Raw genomic sequence first — 18592 nt, 5'->3', positions numbered from 1 at the left:
ATAAGACTGAAAAGTAGGTTAGAATGAGGTTAGAAGAGCTTGTATTTGATTCTAGGGGCAAATAAGAACAACCAAAGCTTTCATGAGATGAGCAGGTAAATAACATGATACAATCTTTCCCAGGGGAAAAAAAAGCACTTTGATAGCTTTTTAAATAGAAAAAAATTTGAAATAGGCATACCAATTAGGAAGCTAAGTCAATGTGCCAGGTGAGAGGTGATGAATAAAACACTAGAACTAAGATTGTGCCACTGGGAATAAAGGGAGAAGGAAAGGGACAAACATGGAAGAGCACCAAATGTGTTTCAGGCATTTTATATGCCCTTTAAAAATATAATCCACAATATAATTGTCCTTCTGACTTTGGACCTAGTCTTCTGTCTGCTGTACCACTTCACTGTCCTAGAGAAAAGAGGAGGAAGGAGAGAGATGTGATGGAGGTAAAATTGTCATGGCTTGGAAGTTGGCTAGATATATGGGAGGAGGAAGAAGGAAGATCACTCAAGATAAAAACCTTAGCAACTGGGAAGATGATGAGACAGATACAATCAGCCCATCACTAAGTTTCTATCTGAAGTCTCCCTTCCCTCACCTTATGTTTCACTGACATAATGTTTGAGAACCCACTTAGTACTCTCTTACTAAGATAAAGGATTGAATGAAAAATTTAGATGGAGAGTATTTTTTTATGTAGAGCTCTTATTCTAGAGTTAAATGGGTCTAAAGAGTTAAAAAATTCATATTTCAAAGTCAACTTTTTTGTTTCTCTTTCCAAATATGTCTATATAGCTATATAAGCTGTTGTTCTTCCTTCATTTTTGAAGGGGATCATGGCCTCAGGGAGGTAAAGTCATGACAAGCAAGTGAGTTGAATTTAAGTGAGGGAGAGCTTGGGCAAAGTCACCAGCTTGACTTTCTTGTCCAGAGCCATCTGAGTCCAGTGGCAAGATGTAGATCAAACTGGAGATAGTCCTGGATACAGTGGGAGATCTTACTCTTTTTAATTCAAGGTCTTTACCATGTCTCAGTTTGATTGAGGCAATGTCCTTTCACTGATTAAAGCTAAAAGACTTGAGGCAAATCAGCATGATAAATGTGAAAATATGTACAGAAAAATTGCACATATTTAACATATATTGGATTACTTGCTGTCTAGGAGAAAAATTTGGAACACAAAGTTTTGCAAAGGTAAATGTTGAATACTATCTACATATATTTTGAAAATAAAAGGCTATTATTAAAAAAATAAAGAAGGAAAAAGAAGAATTGAGGCAAAGAATGGCCTCTTTTACCTACTTATAAAAAAATCCAATCTGGGAGGGAAAGACCCTCAGATATTCTGGCCACTACAGAAACAATTGCTATTTACATTTACTTTGTGTCAGTTTGGGCCTAAACAATAACCAGTTAGACTTGCTCTGGGACCTATTTTGACCAACCAATGAATCATATATTTATATGAGCATATAATGATAGTAGCTAACTTTTATATAATATTTACTGTTGGTCAAACACTATTCTAAGTGCTTTACTGTTATTTTGAGATTTGAGTCTTACAACAACTCTAGAAGGTAGGAGCTCTTAGCCCCACAAAAAAAAATCTGAAAAATTTTTCAGATGAAAAAAACTGAGGCAAAATGAAGTTGTGGCTTATCCATGTTTACACAGCTAGTAAGTATCTAAGTTCAAATTTGAACTCAGATCTTCCTGACTCCAAGTTCAGTCCTCTCTTCACCGCATCATCTACCTGTATTAGAGAAAAAGGGGAGAAATAGTAGAGATGTTGTGGAGGTGTATATTAGAATATTAGAGCTAGAAAAAAGTATAAAGCAAAGACTTTAGAATGACACAGCTAGAATAGACCTTGAATGTAAAATATTAGGGTAGGTATTTTAGAACATGGAATTTTAGACCATAGAAATAAGTATTAATATTGTAAGAAAACTTAGAAACATCTTATTCAAATAGGCTTCATCTTACCAGTAAAAACTGTGACCCAAAGAGGTAAAGTTTTATCCAAGATCACACAGCCAGGATTTCTGACTCTCCACCCAGCATACTCTCTAATATACTCTTCTTTGTCCTCAATTCTCCAATGCTCCACCAGGGCAAAACAAGCCAGATGTTGTGAACTTTCAAATACAGTCTCTATTGTCATAATTATGACACTTTTTTTGATGGCTCCGATCCTTTGTTTTGTTTTGTGTCAAAAGCCCATCCTCTTGACAACACTGTAAGCGTTAGAAAGCCATGTATGGCACTAGCAATGCTATGATGACAATCTTCAGATTAAGAATTAAGCTGTTAAATAGAAAATAATATTGACTTTCTAGTTCCTTAGTTATATGATGCCCTCCTATTTATCTTCTAGAGTCACTCTGAACAAGACTGATACCTGTTCTATATGACAGCTCTCACATTTAGAGACAGAATTCTCCCTATCTTTTTTTTGGGGGGGAAGTATTTCTAGTTTCTTAAAATTCTAAAATATCATGGTGTCAAGTTGATTGCCCTTCTCTGGGTGTGTGCTAATTTGTTTTTTTTTTGTTTATTTCCCCTAAAATGTTACGTCCAGAACTATATGCCATTGAATACACAAAGGACTTTATCGGGATTTTTGTAATGAAGAAAAGATTGAGGTCTCTGCAAATATCACCTCTCTTCCACTATTAATTCAAATGTTATCTTTGTCCTGGACTTATTATAATGACATGCCCTCATCCATGACTTGCCTATTTGGATTTTTTAAAATAGATTTTTATTGACATCTTTTGGGTTTAAAGAACCAAGATGTTTCATATGTCATTCTCATTCCCTTCTCTCAGAGAATCATATCTTACAACAAGCAAATTTTTAAAAGAAATAAGAAAGGAAGGAAGGAGGGAGGGAGGGAAGAGAAAGGGAAAAAATAAAAAAGAAAGAGAGAAAAAGGAGAGAAAAGAAAGGAGGAAGAGTGAGAGGGAAGGAGGAAAGAACAGAAAGAAAGAAAGGAAGAAAGAGAAAGAAAAGTGAAGATAGAGAAAGAAAGAAAGAAAGAAAGAAAGAAAGAAAGAAAGAAAGAAAGAAAGAAAGAAAGAAAGAAAGAAAGAAAAAATTAATATGTTTTAAGATTCTAATATAAGTAATGTTCCACATCCATGGAGATCCTTCCTTACCTCCCTGCCCCTGCCATCTAATAGAGCAAGAAGTGAAAGGTATTTTTTTGCATCTCTTCTTTGGGCCCAAGGCCAGGCTTTTTTTTATCTTCAATTGTTTTGCTGTTCTTCTTTTCATTTAGATTGCTGTAGTCACTGTGTATTCCTGACTCTGCTTATTTTGCTTTTTCTTATTTCATGTAAGTCTTTCTTTGTTTCCATATATTTGTCAGGCTTATGTCTTACCTACCTGGATTCTTGCCTTTCCTTCCTATTTTTTCCTACTTTTGACTTCTGATAACAACATCATTCTTTACTACTTATTGTCTGAGACTACAATATCTGCCTATAGACTTATGTGTCCTCTAGTAAAAGAAACAACTTTTTTGATACAAGTTTTCATGATTTTAGATTTCCATGTATCATATTTGCTTAAAGCAAGACCCACCTGTGCTCACTATAGTTTCCTGACAGTTCCCATAATAATAATTCAGAATGTCATGTATATAGAGCTTTTACATTTGCAAATTCTTTCCTCACAACAACCTTGTAAAGATTCTGTAATTATTGTTATGATCATTTTATGGATGAAGTAATTGAAGCTTTGAGAAAGTGATTTTCCCAGAGCCACACAGCTAGTAGATGTTGGGTCTGAGATTGGAAACTGGGTCTCCTGCCTATGAGCACAGAGTTCCTTCTACTACATCCCATCATCTGTTGTTATTGGGCAGCCCCTTTTTAAGTCCCCTGTAGCTTGCTCACCTCGACACCCCAGTAAATTCAGCTGGCCCTCAGACTGAAGACTCTAGCTGACTGTGACCCATAACTTACCCTCAGCATGTATTAAATACTCCCATTAACTGGTTTTTTATACTTCAGATGAAAAATACCAAGTTCCTGTGTATAGTCCATCAGTTACATCAACCTACACATCACTCCTCCAAGCATATGGCGTCAAAACTCTTGGCTAATTGGGGGGTGGGGGAGGTGGAGGGGCAGTTTTTAGCATCCCTTTTCTATTTATGGATAAAAACACGCCAGTGAGGCAGGAAGCCACATTCACCCCGAAGCATCCAGTCTTAGGGGCAGATAAGTAAATGCTGGCAACTGAAGTATTTTTTTTAAAAGAGTGACGAACTGAATTTATTTAAGCCAAAATTGCTAGGCATATTTCCATTTCAGCTCCTATTTGTCATTCTGTATTTGTACCAAGTAGGGCAATTGATTCACTTGACTGACATAAGTAAAAAAAAAGGGGGGGCGGGGGAGGGAAAGTATATATCTAGATATACATATATATATATTTTTCTTTTTATCTACTTTTACATATATGTATATACATACTTATATATGCATGTATTTATGCATAATCCTTCTCCACCAGCCCTTGAGCTTAGAAGTAGTTTTCTCTATTGATAGAATAAACTGATCCTGCAGTTTATTATTTGTCAAGAGAGAAGGTCACTGTAATATGCCGAAAAGAACACTGGAATTGTGGGTCATAACATCTGGGCTTGAGTTCCAGCTTTTACGAGCGTTACAAATACTTTCTTATCAGATTTTTACAACAATATTGGGAGAGAGGTAATAATATTATCTCTATTTTGTAGTTAAGGAAAATGAGGTTGCACAGGTTAAATGACTTGAACAGTGATAGTAACTGTCTGAGGCTAAATTTGAATTTAGGTTCTCCTGACTCCAGGTCCAGTGCTTTGTCCATCGAGTCATTAGGCTGCCTAGGAACTATCATCTAAATTGAGCCTTGAAAGTTAATTTGTTGAATAACTTCGATAGGTAGAAATGGGATGGGAAGCACATTCCAGGAAGAGAATGGAATGATTTGAGCAAAAGGGAAGAGACAAGAAAGGTTTGTTTGGCTTTTCAAGTCCTTCCCAAAGTAACCTCAGCCTACTTTTTCAGGTTTGTTATGCCATTAGTTTTCTTCCTATGTTCTAGGTTCCAACCAAATTGATGTAATTCTTATATTCAATGCCATTTTGCTAATTGTTTCTCTGCTTTTTCAGAGGCTGCCTCCTCTGTCTCAATGGCTACCTAGCTTCTTCCAAGGTTCAGCTCAAGTGCTATCTATTACTTAGGGCCATAAGAAGGCTTCTTGAGGATAATTCTGAACCCTGCATCTCCCACCCCAACTCCAGAAAATCAATTTGTATACTTTTTAAATTACTTAGTGTTTCCTCTGACAGAATGTAAGGTCCATGAGGTCAGGGATTATTTTGTTATTAATCTTTTTATTACCAAGATATAGCACAGTGCCCATCACAAAGTAGTAATAGAAGTAGTAGTAGTAGTAGTAGTAGTAGTAGTAGTAGTAGTAGTAGTAGTAGTAGTAGTAGTAGTGATTGAATTATTACAATTAAAAAAGGCAACTTTTTCTTTGTGGAAAATGTGCTAAGAAGCAGAAACCTGGGCTTTAAATCCTGACTACTATTCATTCACTTGGAGTTCCTGGGTAATTCACTTTTGTAAAACTTTTACTTGCTTTTGATAACTTGGTCCTATAAGTTAAAATATTTTTAATTATTATTATAAACAACAATAATTATAAATGGGATAGCTAAATGATGCAGTGAATAGAGTAACAGACCCAGAGTCAGAAAGACTTATCTTCATGATTTCAAGTCTAGCCTCAGACACATTAATTTTGTAACTGGGCAAGTCACTTAACCCTATTAGCATCAATTTCATCATCTGCAAAATGAGTAAGAAAAGGAAATAGCAAACCAGTATCATCTTTCCTCTGTGAAGCCTTCTTTGATTTCCCCAGTACCCAATGATTTTCTGAGGGCAGCGAGGAAAGTTCCAGGTCTGGAGACAGAAAGACTTATCTTCATGAATTTAAATCTGGCCTCAGACACTTATTACCTATATGATGATGATCAAGTCACTTAACCCTGTTTGCTTCAGTTTCCTTATCTGTAAATTGAATTGAGGAAGGAAATGGCAAACTATTACAGTAGATCTGCCAAGAAAACGCCAGACGGGGTCATGATGAGTCAAACATGCCTGAAAAATAACTAAACCTAAAAATAATAAATATATTATGTAATAATTATTTCTGGTTATATTTAATAAAATGTCAAATTAAATAAATCATGCATAATAATATATGTGATAATTATGCAATTATATCAGTTTTAATTATAGCTACATAATTTATATATAATTATACAGCATGTGTGAATGTAATTATACAATATCCACAATTGTAAATCTACCTCCCAAAAATTCTCCCTTGTTGCTACATCACAGCCTGGTCGACAAATGATCTTGTGTTCTTAAAGCCTATGACTTTAGAGCACCAACTCTTATAGATTCTATGAAGTTGGAAAAGCTTCACATATGGGACCAGTGACAGACTCTTCTTATGTGAGAACTGACCTAGCCAATGCAGAGACGATATTGTCTCTTAGTTGATAGAGCACTGAATTTGGAATCAGCAAGTTCTTCGGGTCCCACTTGAGACACTTATTAACTGTGTGACTCTGGAAAAGTCACTTATGCTTTGTCAAATTTAGTATCTTCAGCTGTAAAAAGAAGTTAAAACTCTGTGTAACATTTACTTCTTAGGATTATTTGGCAATCAAAGGAAATAATGATTGTAGAGTCCTTTGCAAACCTTAAGATGCTATGTAAGTTTTGGTTAAGTTTGTAGGCATATATAACCATATTCGTTGTAAATAATGGATATATGTGTTCTCAATAACTTTCAAAAAAACTCTACCAAATCAGGGATGGGTTAGGATCTGCACTGATGGCAGGAGTATTTATTTTGCTAAAATATCATTCTTGTTCAATTGTATCAGTCATGTGTGGCTCTGTGAGATCATTTGGAGTTTTCTAAGCAAAGACACTGCAGTGACTTGGCGTTTCTTTTTCCAGCTCATTTTACAGATGTTGAAGCTGAGGCAGACAGGGAGAAGTGACTAGGACAGGGTTACACAGTTAAGAAGTATCTGAGGGCAAATTTGAACTCATAAAGATGAATCTTTCTAACTCCAGGCCCTGCACTGTACTACCTAACAACCATTGATAAAACTACAGATCCTTGAATGCTCTAATTATGATATTTATGCAGTGCTTTAAATTTTTCCAAGAACTACACATATATTATGCCATCTGATTCTCTTACTAATACTATGAGACAGATACTCTACTTATCTGTAGGGTAGATACTTATCTATTGAGAAGTAGGGCTCTACTTATCATGCCCAATTTTACAAATGAAAAAATTGTGTTTCAGAGGGTTTGTTACTTGTCCAAGATCATATAGCTAATAAGTCTAGAAGGCAGGGTCTGAAATTAGATCCCCTTAACTTCTCCTCCAAAAAATCCAGCATTCTTTCCTCTATATTATTGAATATAACCCTTATCTCAAAGATGAGAAAGCAGAAGGTAAGAAAGAGGAAGTCACCTGGCCAAGGTCACTGAAATTAATGACAGAGTTTGTACTAGAAACCTAGCCTCCTCATTTTAAGTCCAGTATTTATTTCTCAACATGCTTCAAATATTATTTCATTTTTTTTGGCTGAGGCAATTGAGGTTAAATGACTTGCCCAGGGTCACACAGCTAGGAAGTGTTCAATTTCTGAGGCCAGATTTGAATTCAGGTCCTCCTGAGTTCAGGGCTGGTGCTCTATTCACTGAGCCACATAGCTGCCCCTATATTATCTCATTTTAGCTTCACAATCAATTTGGGAGTACAATTATTATCTTCACTTTACAACTGAGTAAACCAAGTCTGAGAGATTTGAAGTGACTTGTTCAGAATAACAACATTGTTAAGTGTTTCAGACTGAATTTGAACTCCATTCTTTTGGCTCCAGATTTTATTTTTTACCCCTATCCCAGCTATATATTCAGTAACCATCATGCACTGTCTTGGATCCACAGTTTATAGAAGTAGGCTTATAAATAGAAAGCACAATTACTTTTTATGTCTTTGTGATATTTTCCTGAGCATTTTCCCTTGGTGGTTCTAGGAATAGGTATGAGGAAAAAAGTTATGAGTCTTGTTCTCTTAGAAAAATTTCCTTTCCCTCCTGATCAAAATAACTCATGATAATATGGATTTGGATCACACAGACGTACAATCAGAAAAAAACTTTAGATATTATCTAATGTACCCAGTTCCTGAATGAAAATTCCACTGTGACATTTTATGTTCTTTTACCTTTCCCTATTGAAAACATGTAGAGATGGAGAACTCACTACCTTTCAAGGCAGCCCCTTTCAGTCTTAAGATAGTTCTGGTTTTTAGGAAAGTTCTTGTTTGTTTTTTGGTTAGATGGTTTGTTGTTTGTTTGTTTTTTCCAATTAAGTTGAAATCTGCCTCTTTGCAACTTTAATCTCTGTTCTATGTTTTGCCTTCTGGAATTAAGCAGAATAACCACTCCCTCTTCGACATGACAACCCTGACTCAGATCCTTGAAGCCAGCTATTTTCTTCTATTCTGCAGGTTAAATATCTCTTGTTTCTTTCATGGTCCTTGACCCATACAATTTTGAATGCTTTCCTGTTTTTCCTCCTCTAATCACTCTCCATTCTGTCGATGTCCTTTCTAACAGGGTTACAAACTCTGTACAGAAAGTGTTTTATATTCATCAAGTTTTCCCATCACCAAAGTTAGCATTTCAGGTGAAAATCTATTTTTTATCTCCCTATATCTTATATGAATGAATGGAAGGAATCTGTATCAGTTTTCAAAAACCTCAAGAGTTTACTCCCAAAGTTCAACTCGTTTCTTGCCTTTTTTCCTATAATATTGCTTTCATCTTCAATCAGCTCATTCCTCTTTCCTGCAACTGCCATCTCTAATATTCCTTTTGTTCCTCTCAAATCTCTTATTAGTAGCTACTGGAAGACAGCTCTATCATTTTCATTAAATGTATCCTATGATACTTGTAGCCCAACTCTGGAAAAACATAGGAGATTAGTCCTCCCAATTCTGCTGCAAAGAATATCTTCATGGCATTCTTTTCTGAGATTGGGGTTGATATCTTGAGTACTCCCTTATTTCTCAGACTTTTTAATCTCATCTTAAATTTAAAAACCAAAAGAAATTCAAATGTCTTGATCCCAAAACAACAATTGAGTTATTCATTCAATAAGGAGGTCTCTATGGAGAAAATATGGAAAATTGGAAAGTTCCTCAATAACGATTGATTGAGTTCTAGGGTGAGATTCTATGTATAAAAGCAATGAGAGTCAGAATGTTAACACTAAAAGATACTGACTGGATCATACAGAATTTTAAAACATATAAAATTGAATGTTGTACTTGAAAGCTTTATCAGAACATAGGCTAAAAATTAGAAGAAACATTAGCACATAAAATACTAGAACATAAAACATTTGCATTGGAGAGCCCTTGAAAAGACAAGACTTAGAATGCCAGACCTGAACATGGAAAGGATCTTAGAATATTAGAACAAAAAAAATCCGAAATGAGATTTGGTCCCTTTTGCTATTTTATCTAATTAGCTCATTTAACAGAGGAGAGGTGACAAGTTAAAATTTTAAGGTCACATAATTAGTAAATTTTAGCCTTTCCAGAAAATAGAGTCTGGTTGAAGAAACAAGATTAACAGAGCCCAAACATACCTAGAATGTGTCTGATGAAGCACAAAATAAATTGCATGAACAATTTCCACCCTTGAGCCCTAAGAGTCCAAATTAGGATTGCACAGTAATCTGGGGACATTGCTCAGAGATTGAGAAATAGGGGGGTAGTATTGGTGAGCTGAAGGAAAGACATAGAAAATTTTATTTACTTTCTAATTTTTAGTTTAATCCTGTAAAATGCAAGTCTGGCTATGCTTTCTTTGAAATTAGGTCCTATGATAAATTGCATCTATTTAAAAGACAGGTTTAGCACTTTCCCTTTGGAAAAAAAAAAACAGTATTTTCCTGTCTGGATCTCAGTTTCCTCACTTATAAAATACAGTAATTTTCCAATTATTTGCCTAATTATATTTGCCTAAATCCAACTTTAATATTCTATATTCTAAGGTCCTTTTTAGTATCAATTTCATATGATTCCGGAGTCTCCCAAATCTAGTTAAGGTTCTCTTTCTTTTGTGATACAGGAAGTTCTAGAAAGCATGGATCAACCAAATTATCAAGTGCAATTTATTTTACAACATAAGTCAAGTCAATGAGCATTTATTAAATACTGCAATCGAGGTATTATTCTAAGCCCTGGAAATGTTTATGGTTTTGTCCTTCATTCTTGAAGAGCACCATGGTATCAGGGAGGAGATGCCATGACATGCAAGGGAGTTGGATTGAAATGAGGGAGGGCTGTGCAAGGTCACCTGCCTCACTTTCCCCTTCAGAGCTATCTGGGTCCAGTGGCAAGACTGAGATCAGGACGACTGGACATGGCCCTGAGTGCAGTGGGAGACCTTGGACTTTTTAACTAAGATCTTTAACAGGTCTCAGTCTGACTGAGTCTGCACCTGTACAGTGATTAAGGCTGGGTAGCAACTGAGGCAAAAAATCTCCTTTTTTCACCTTATCCAATAATAAAGCAGAAAGAAAAGACATTCACTGTTCCTATTGGAGTTTACATTCGTGTAAAAGTGAGATGAAAAACTTTGGTAGTAGAAGGGAGAGGAGAGTTAAAGGGGACATTGGGAAGTCCACAAGAGTCAGGATTGCAGCTTGTAGAGAAACAAAGACATGGCTGGCCTGAACCTCCTCCTCCTTAAAACAGAGGTTTTGGAAGGAACCAACCAAATAAAGGGAGCAGCCATAGTGTAGAAGGTGCTTCCAGTGCATGAAATCCAGGGACTGAGGGAGTTTCCAGAATGAGGAGGTTTGGGGGAAGGCATTCTAAAAAAAGATTGAGGGGAGCTAGAAAGGACTGAAAACAAAACTCACCTGGAGCTTCCCTTTAAATGTCTTTATTCACAAGTGATATATCTTTCTTCCAAACCCGAATGAATTCATCAGGGCTTTTCAGGTTTAAATGTAATGAAGTCAAACGATCCCTTTTCTCTTTACGGCCTCTCAGTCAGGCCGTTCCTATTGTCCCTTCTGATTGCTGCCACTCAGGGAGAGCGGGCACTTTGCAAAGGCCAGTCCCGGGAACTCCCTACCTCTCCCTGCCCTTCAGCCCCATCTCTGAGAGGCTTTTGATGCTTTCTCTTGACCCTATCAAGTTCAAGCCCTGAGTGGAGCTGCCACATAGAACGTGAGCCTGAAGCTGCAGCTGATGATGTACATCAGCCACAAAACAGAATAATTGTGCGAATCAGTCCCGTTTTTCTCCTCAATTAAGGCCCCGACTTTCCAATTTTAAAGAAACACATATGACTTTTTGTCCAGGGAGAAGGAAATCCTTGACTGTGGCTGCTTTGCTGTTTTCTGATTTGGTGTCTTTGTTTCTCTTCTCTGATCAATATGTTGCCTGCTTCCTGTCTTTTATTTTCCTGTCCTTCCTACTTTGCATTCCCCCTCCCCAGATATATGGAGCACTTTCTCAAATTATCTTCCAGAAATTCCTGACACTACCAATTATTGCAAGTTAAGCCACAGTGATTTAAATGGTTCATGGAATATTTTTTTTTCCCCTGACATTTGCATTCTGCTAATAATATGACTCACAGATTAAAGCTTTCCATTGTGAGGGAACCATGGGGGGATACCATTGTAGAGGAAATATCAGATCAGAAGCTTTAAAACTAAAAATGTAAAAAAAAAAATTATAAATGAAGAAACTGAGGCCCAAGGAAGTGAATTAACTTGATTAAAACCACATAGATGGTATCTTTGGTAGCAGTGCTAATATTCAAACCCAGTATATCTGTTACCAAATCCACTTGTCTTTCCAACTTCATAAGATAAGATAAAACCCTTTTTATTTTTCAGCAGCTGGATAGTGGATGGAGTACCAGAGCTGAAGTCAGGAAGACTTATTTTACAGAATTCAAATCTAGCCTCAAACACTTACAAACTGTGTGATCCTGAGCAAGTCACTTAACCTTGTTTTGCCTTAGTTTCCTCATCTGTAAAGTAAGCTGAAGAAGGAAAAGGCAGACTACTCCAGCATTTTTGCCAAGAAAATCCCAGGTGGGGTCACAAAAAGTCAGACATGACTGAAAGTGACTGAATAACTTTGAAGATAAGCATTACATTAAAAATCAGATAGCATAGATTCTAGTCCTAGCAGTGTCATAACGGGAATGGAGCAATGGGAACTTTCCTCCATGGCACTGAAATTTAAAAACCACAGAAAATAATAATATTCTTCAGTAATATTCACAAGAATAACTAGTTAAAAACATGAAGGTATCTCCCTACCTACCTTAACTCCTTCAAATTCCTCCTACTTGGCTCCTTGCTCATATTGGTGGCTTCCCCAACAGCTTTTTGAGGTATCCTAGAGTTGATCTTCCAGTAGATCATGGATCCCTACTCCCTCCATCTTTCATAATAGAATTTGTCTTTAAAAAAAACTAATTTGAGACACATTGTATGCTATTAGTCTCAAATGTTCAACCTCCTAGTTTAAGTCTGAGTTCCTAACCTATTCTGCAAATCAACTTAACTCTGTTATTGCCTTAGGTTCTTCCTAATGATAATAACAACTCGCATTTCTATAGTGTTTTCTTTTTTATAGCCTTGGTGAAGTAGTTAATGTAAGCATGCATTTCCAGATGAAGAAACTGGCCCAGAAAAATGGGTTCCCATGCCAATAAGGATTCAAGTAAAGATAAACCTTCTCATTTAAAATGCAACAGCCTTTCTTCTGTACCCCATAACTTTTCTCCAAAGTGAAAAAGAGAGTCAGGAAAGATGGCCCTTTTGAGCTTTGACATTGTCATCTAGTCCAACCACAATGTTTTACAGATGAAGATGAGGAAACTGGGACCTAAAGAAGGAAAATTATTCATCCAAGATCACAATGTAAAATGACTAAAGAGAGTAACTTTCTTTACTAAATGTGCCCAATTAAAAGAATGAAATATTTGCTGTGAAGCAAAATGATGAGTAAGGAGTGGGCCCACAGTCCAGCTATAATTCATAATGCCACATCTATAATCCAAGACTCCTTTTAGTTGAGCTTAAAGTGTTTTGCAGACCTTGGCTTATTCATCTTTTACCAGTGTCTCTCCAAAATAAGCAAATAAATAAATAATGTAAAATAGAATTCAGTGTATCATCCAAAAGCTAAAAATTACTGTTTATCTTACATCCTGGCCTATACTCTAAAGTGTAACCATTTTATAGAATTTCAGGGAATTAATCAGGCTCTCATTATGGTGTCAAAGAAATGCCAACAAACGAGCCAGAAGATAAATAAAGGAATAATTCAGTCCAAGGGCTTCATTTTTAAACTATCCATCCTTTCTACTTTTGAAATTCACACCCAGTTAGCAAATGAAGTTATGGATTAGTTTTCTATTTTATCTCTATCTCCTTCTCTACTCAACCTACTCTGACTCTCTGGCTATATATATTTGTATGATCTTCCCCAAAATGCCACCAGCCCTATTCTGTGCTTTCATAGGCAAAGGCGCCAATTAAAACCAGCAGGGTGTTTGGTGTGAATTAGGGCTCTCAGGCTGGACTGCTGGAATGGAGTGGGTGGTGCTGAAGGTGGGGGGAAGTGGATTGTGCTGAGGCAATGGCACCCTGGGGTTGAGCCTCCATCTTTGGAACGAGAAACTCTTATCACTCAAGCCCTTGGCCAGTTCTGGAGAGGGAAGATGAATCCCAGCTGATCATCTCCCTCCAAACCCTGTATGCCCCAGGTTAGGATTCTGGGCAACTGAAAAATTGGAAAGAGTCCTAGAATGCAATGTAGAAAGTCTGGTTCCATTCTTAGTTCTATGCAAACCCAGAGTTACTTCTCTGTGACTCATCTTCCTCTAATAAATAAAGGGGTTGGACAAGATAGCCTAGTCTCCTCGAGCTTTGGATCAAGGATCCTAGGGGCCAGTGACCCGCTCTACTGTTTTAACATTTATGCATCTTCTGGCATCCTCCATATTTAGCTCAGTGATTGGCACCTAGTAAGTTCTTAATGAATGCTTGTTCACTGTTTGAGTCCTAAAGTCATAGTCCTTTCCAGTTCCAACATTCTGTGTTCTATCGTTCTATGTTCTAAGGTTCTCTCAGCTCAGACATTCTATGAAGTTCATTTTTTCAACATTTTTTTTCTTGAATAATGTTAAAGAGCTTAGAAAACAGGCAACGCAAAGCAAAATCATACCATTTTCCATGGAGGAGCTAAATTTCTATCAGAGTCTGCTGATCGAGCACTGAAAGGCTGGGGAGGGGGTAGGGTGTGAGGGGGAATGGTGAGCAGCCCAGTTAGAAAGGAACAGAGAGATTCCCTTCCTCCCTTCCTCTTTCCTTCCCCTTGGTACATCATGTGCCTCTTTCTAGTCAATACGTATTGAAATCCAGGGGTAAAGAAGCTAGTTACTTGGTTGTATTGGAGTTAAGAGTTTGCCAAAAATGGAAGGCACGTTAGGTCTCCAGGGAGGGGAAAAAAGCATCTTCAAAAACGTTCCTTGTTGCCTTAAGCCAAATGCCTTGCAGTAGGGCTGTGTCAGCCCTTTCTCAGAACCTTTCCTCTAGCGCTGTCCTATTAAGCAGGCCTCTCCTGTTCCCAGGGCTGAGGCAGCCTGTCACTCGCTAGCCTGGGAGCGGTTATTTATAGAATTCAGTCCCTCCTTCCCATGCTCCCTAGTCTCGCCTCTCTACTTGCAGGCTAGCTCCAATTATATGTGAATGGGGGAGAAACAACCTGGCAGGTTTGGAGCAGGCAAACAGTGTGGTAACGGTTCCTTCACACTCAAACTTTCCACTGCCACTGCTCCTTTCCTCTTCTCCGCCTGATGACTTCGTCCTCTTCCATTCTTTCATCCATCCTCCACCCCATCCCCACTGCTGGATTACTCTTCTCACAACACCTCAGTTAATCAGACTGTAAACTTACCAGAGATTTCCTGGTGAGTTGATTTTTTTGGGTTCACTGAAAATGAACCTTTGACAAGTCAATTATGAAATATGACCTTCAGTTTCTTAAAAAGTAATTATTTCTGACATTCTCTTTGGACTAACAGTCTATGTCCTGAGATCATATAATGTTTTAACATTCTCTAAGCAGTTTATAGCCCTTTAGAGTGATAAATTCCTATTTTCTTTGTCTTAAGAGACCTTAGGACATGTGTACCAGATCTATTATATTCTGAGGTCCCACTATACCTCTCCAGTATTTTATATTCTAATTTTCTGTGTTCTTAAGGTATAACTTCTTATTAGATAGGCTATGTTTTACGGTAACTTCTAGCATCCCCACTTTGTGTTCAGATCATTTCAACTTTAATATTCTATGTACTAAGGCCCCTTCAAGCTTTAACATTCTATGTTTAAATGACCTGTCTGTGCTGATATTTTAAGTCTTAACTTCAGCATATTGATTGTAACTGAAGTCTAGTTTGTCATCTTTCTTCCCATTAGTGATCACTGTCCTTTATAGTGGATGGAAATAAAAGCATAGTAGGTTGAGATTGAATGTATACTGAATACAAGTTGCTTTAAAATAAGCAAATAACATTAGATTGCTAAAGTGACCTTTATCTCTTTATTCTTAAAATCTAAGACAGAAAAAGAATGAAAAAGAATATAGGCCTGAGGACCTGAGATCTAGATATGGTCATGGCAAAATTCTTGTACTTTAATTGAAATATATTACTTCTGTGTCTGTTTTCTAATTTTTGAGAGGTGGGGAATTTGGATTAGATTAATCAGAAGATCCCTCAAAGTTCTGCTTATTTAGATTTCCAATTTTACGAGCTAAAGCAAAGGTATCTAACTCAAATAGAAACAAGTCCCTATTGGCACTATACTGACTTCGAAAACTACAAGTTTACATTATCTATGTTGTGTTTAATTTTTATATATTTAGCTAAACACTTTGCCAATCACATTTTAATCTGGTTCAGGATACATTTGCTCCGGGCTGCACAAATTTAACAGCTCTGTAAAGAACTTTGTTTTTTGCACTTGAGGTTAATCATGAATTTACTAGATTTCTTCATGCATATCTTTTCGCTTCAAAGGACTTAAGGTCAGAAGATGAATTTGAATCTCAGCTTTGCTGCTTATTAGTTATGTGTGTAAGCTTGCAAAAGTCATCTCACTTCTCTGACTCTGACCTCATCAATAAATTGAGCAAGTTAGAAGGTTTCTCTCTTCCACTTTTAAATCCAATGAGCTGATGATCCTATTACAATATCAACCTTCAATTGATGTATCACAGAATCATGGAATTCCAGAGTTGGAAAGGACCTCAAGGATCACCTAGTTCTTCCCTGTCCCACCCTCAGGGCATCTTTCTGTGTTTTTTCTAGATCATTTTGCATTTTTCACTCCTCTGTCTCTATCACCTTTTTTCATTTTCTTCTCTCATCTTACACTTCCCTTTTTGCCATCCTTTCCCTCCATTTTCTTTCTCTTTCCTCCATGTTTTCCTCTTTCCCTTTGCCTCCAGCAGTCCTACCCCCCATCCCTACACATTGTCCTCTTTCTAAGCTCCCTTGCTGTTCTTCATTGCTGTATCATTAATGTGCTCTTTGATACAGCTCACAGCCTAATGATTATTCTGAGGTCAGCCTATGCAGGTGCCATGAATTTCACTAATCCAACTCAGAGAGCCTCTGTCCATAATCGCCCCTCCTGTTGTACAGGGTCTGAATCCTAATTTGTTATTAGCCACGTCTGCTGCTGCTATATTCCCAGGGCCTTTATTTTGTCTTTTCTTTCTCTCTTTCTTTCTTTTTTTTCCCTTTTTTTGCCCAGAGCTCTGAGCTGCTCAGAGGAGTCTGAGAATTTGTCACAATGAAGTTTCTATTCTGAGGGTAGGGGTAGGGGCCTCAGGTTTTATAAAGAGTTCCAATGATTGGCAATGAGAAAGGGGGCGCTATCAGAGCAGAAGAATATTTGTTGATTGGGAAAGCACCCTCTAAATGGATTATTGTTCTAAGAGCTTTGAGGGAGGGTGAAAGCCACGTGTGGTCCATATGAAAGAGCGTCTATGTGGGGATTTTCATTAAGTGGTATGAAAGGTCACAGAATGCCAGAGTTTGAAGGGATCATAGAAATCATACAATTCTAAAAGCTCACATTTATATAGTGTTTGGAGATCACAGAGGACTTTACAACCATCTTCTCATTTGTTTCTCTCCAATAATCATATAAGCTAAGTAACATGAATATTTTTGGTCCTCATTTTACAAATAAGAAAACTAAGATTCAATAAACTTATGTAACTTGACCAACATCATGTAGCTAGCTAGTAAGTGGCAGGGTCAGACCCTGAAACCAAGTCTACTGACCTTTCCTTCCTTCCTTCCTTCCATTCTCTGTCCTTTGTTCCCTCCTTCCTTTCTTTATTTCCTTCTTTCATTCTGTCCTTCCTTCTTCCCTTCTTTTCTCTTTTCTTCTCTTCTCCCCTTCTTCTTTCCTTCCCATGTATTATATTATTCCATTTTTTTCCTTCTTTCATTCCTTCTTTCTTTCTTCCTAGTCCTGATTTGATAGCTACAAAAATAGGCTCAAAAAGGAAAACAGAATCATCAAAGGTCAGCATGCTTATTAACAGCCAACATTGACTGGAACTCAAATCTCCTATCTCTTTATCTAGTGATGTCTTCAATTGTTCAAACAGATTCGTATTTCATACTTAGAAAATGCAGATTTTAAGAAACCCACGTATAGCTTCTTAGTATTCTATCTGCTTCTCTGAGTATGGTTTTTCTTCTATGATAAGACTGCCTTCCCCAAATCCAGTTCTGGGAGTCAGGGAAGAGAGAAATTTAAGCTACTTTTAGAACCCCATGAAAACAAATTCATGGTTAATTTTACTATGGGTAAGTGGCCAAGACAACAACAATTCTAATATTCAATGCAACTAAATATATATTGAATACCTAATTATATAGAAAGCACTAAGTTAAGTACTAAGAGAAAATAGAGATAAATAAAAGACAATCCCTTCAAGGAGATTTGAGTCTAGCTTATTCATACTCACAATTATAATTAATTTGTGTGTTTAATGAGGTGATTCAAAGCAATTCCAATAGACTTATGATGGAAAGTGTCATACATATCTAGAGAGCGAACTATGGCGATTGACTGTGGATCAAAGCATAGTATTTTCACTTAGAAAAAAAAGTATATATTTATTCCATTTGAGTTGCATAAATGTTGGCCTATAATAGAAGATAAAATATAAATGTGTAAGAAGGGTATAAGGGATATGATAAGATATTTCCAACAAAAAGAATGGCACTTGAGTGTGTGTGTGTGTGTGTGTGTGTGTGTGTGTGTGTGTGTTGTGATCAAAGATGACTTTTTTGGAAACTTTACTTTAGTTGATTCTTAAAAGGGATGGATAGAAACTTGGACAAATCATTTGAATG

At 36.9% G+C, this 18592-nt stretch overlaps 1 protein-coding gene across 1 annotated transcript in view; it reads left to right on the top strand.

Moving 5' to 3' along the window:
* BRINP1 (BMP/retinoic acid inducible neural specific 1) overlaps positions 1 to 18592 on the top strand; it is a 173700-nt gene that overhangs the window by 151972 nt on the left and 3136 nt on the right. The gene's annotated exons all lie outside the window — the stretch shown is intronic.

The sequence above is a fragment of the Antechinus flavipes genome, chromosome 2, assembly GCF_016432865.1.
Source record: "Antechinus flavipes isolate AdamAnt ecotype Samford, QLD, Australia chromosome 2, AdamAnt_v2, whole genome shotgun sequence".
In the NCBI taxonomy this organism is placed as follows: Eukaryota; Metazoa; Chordata; class Mammalia; order Dasyuromorphia; family Dasyuridae; genus Antechinus; species Antechinus flavipes.
The sequence above is the reverse complement of the archived record's forward strand: the minus strand, read 5'-3'. Positions and strand labels throughout refer to the sequence as shown.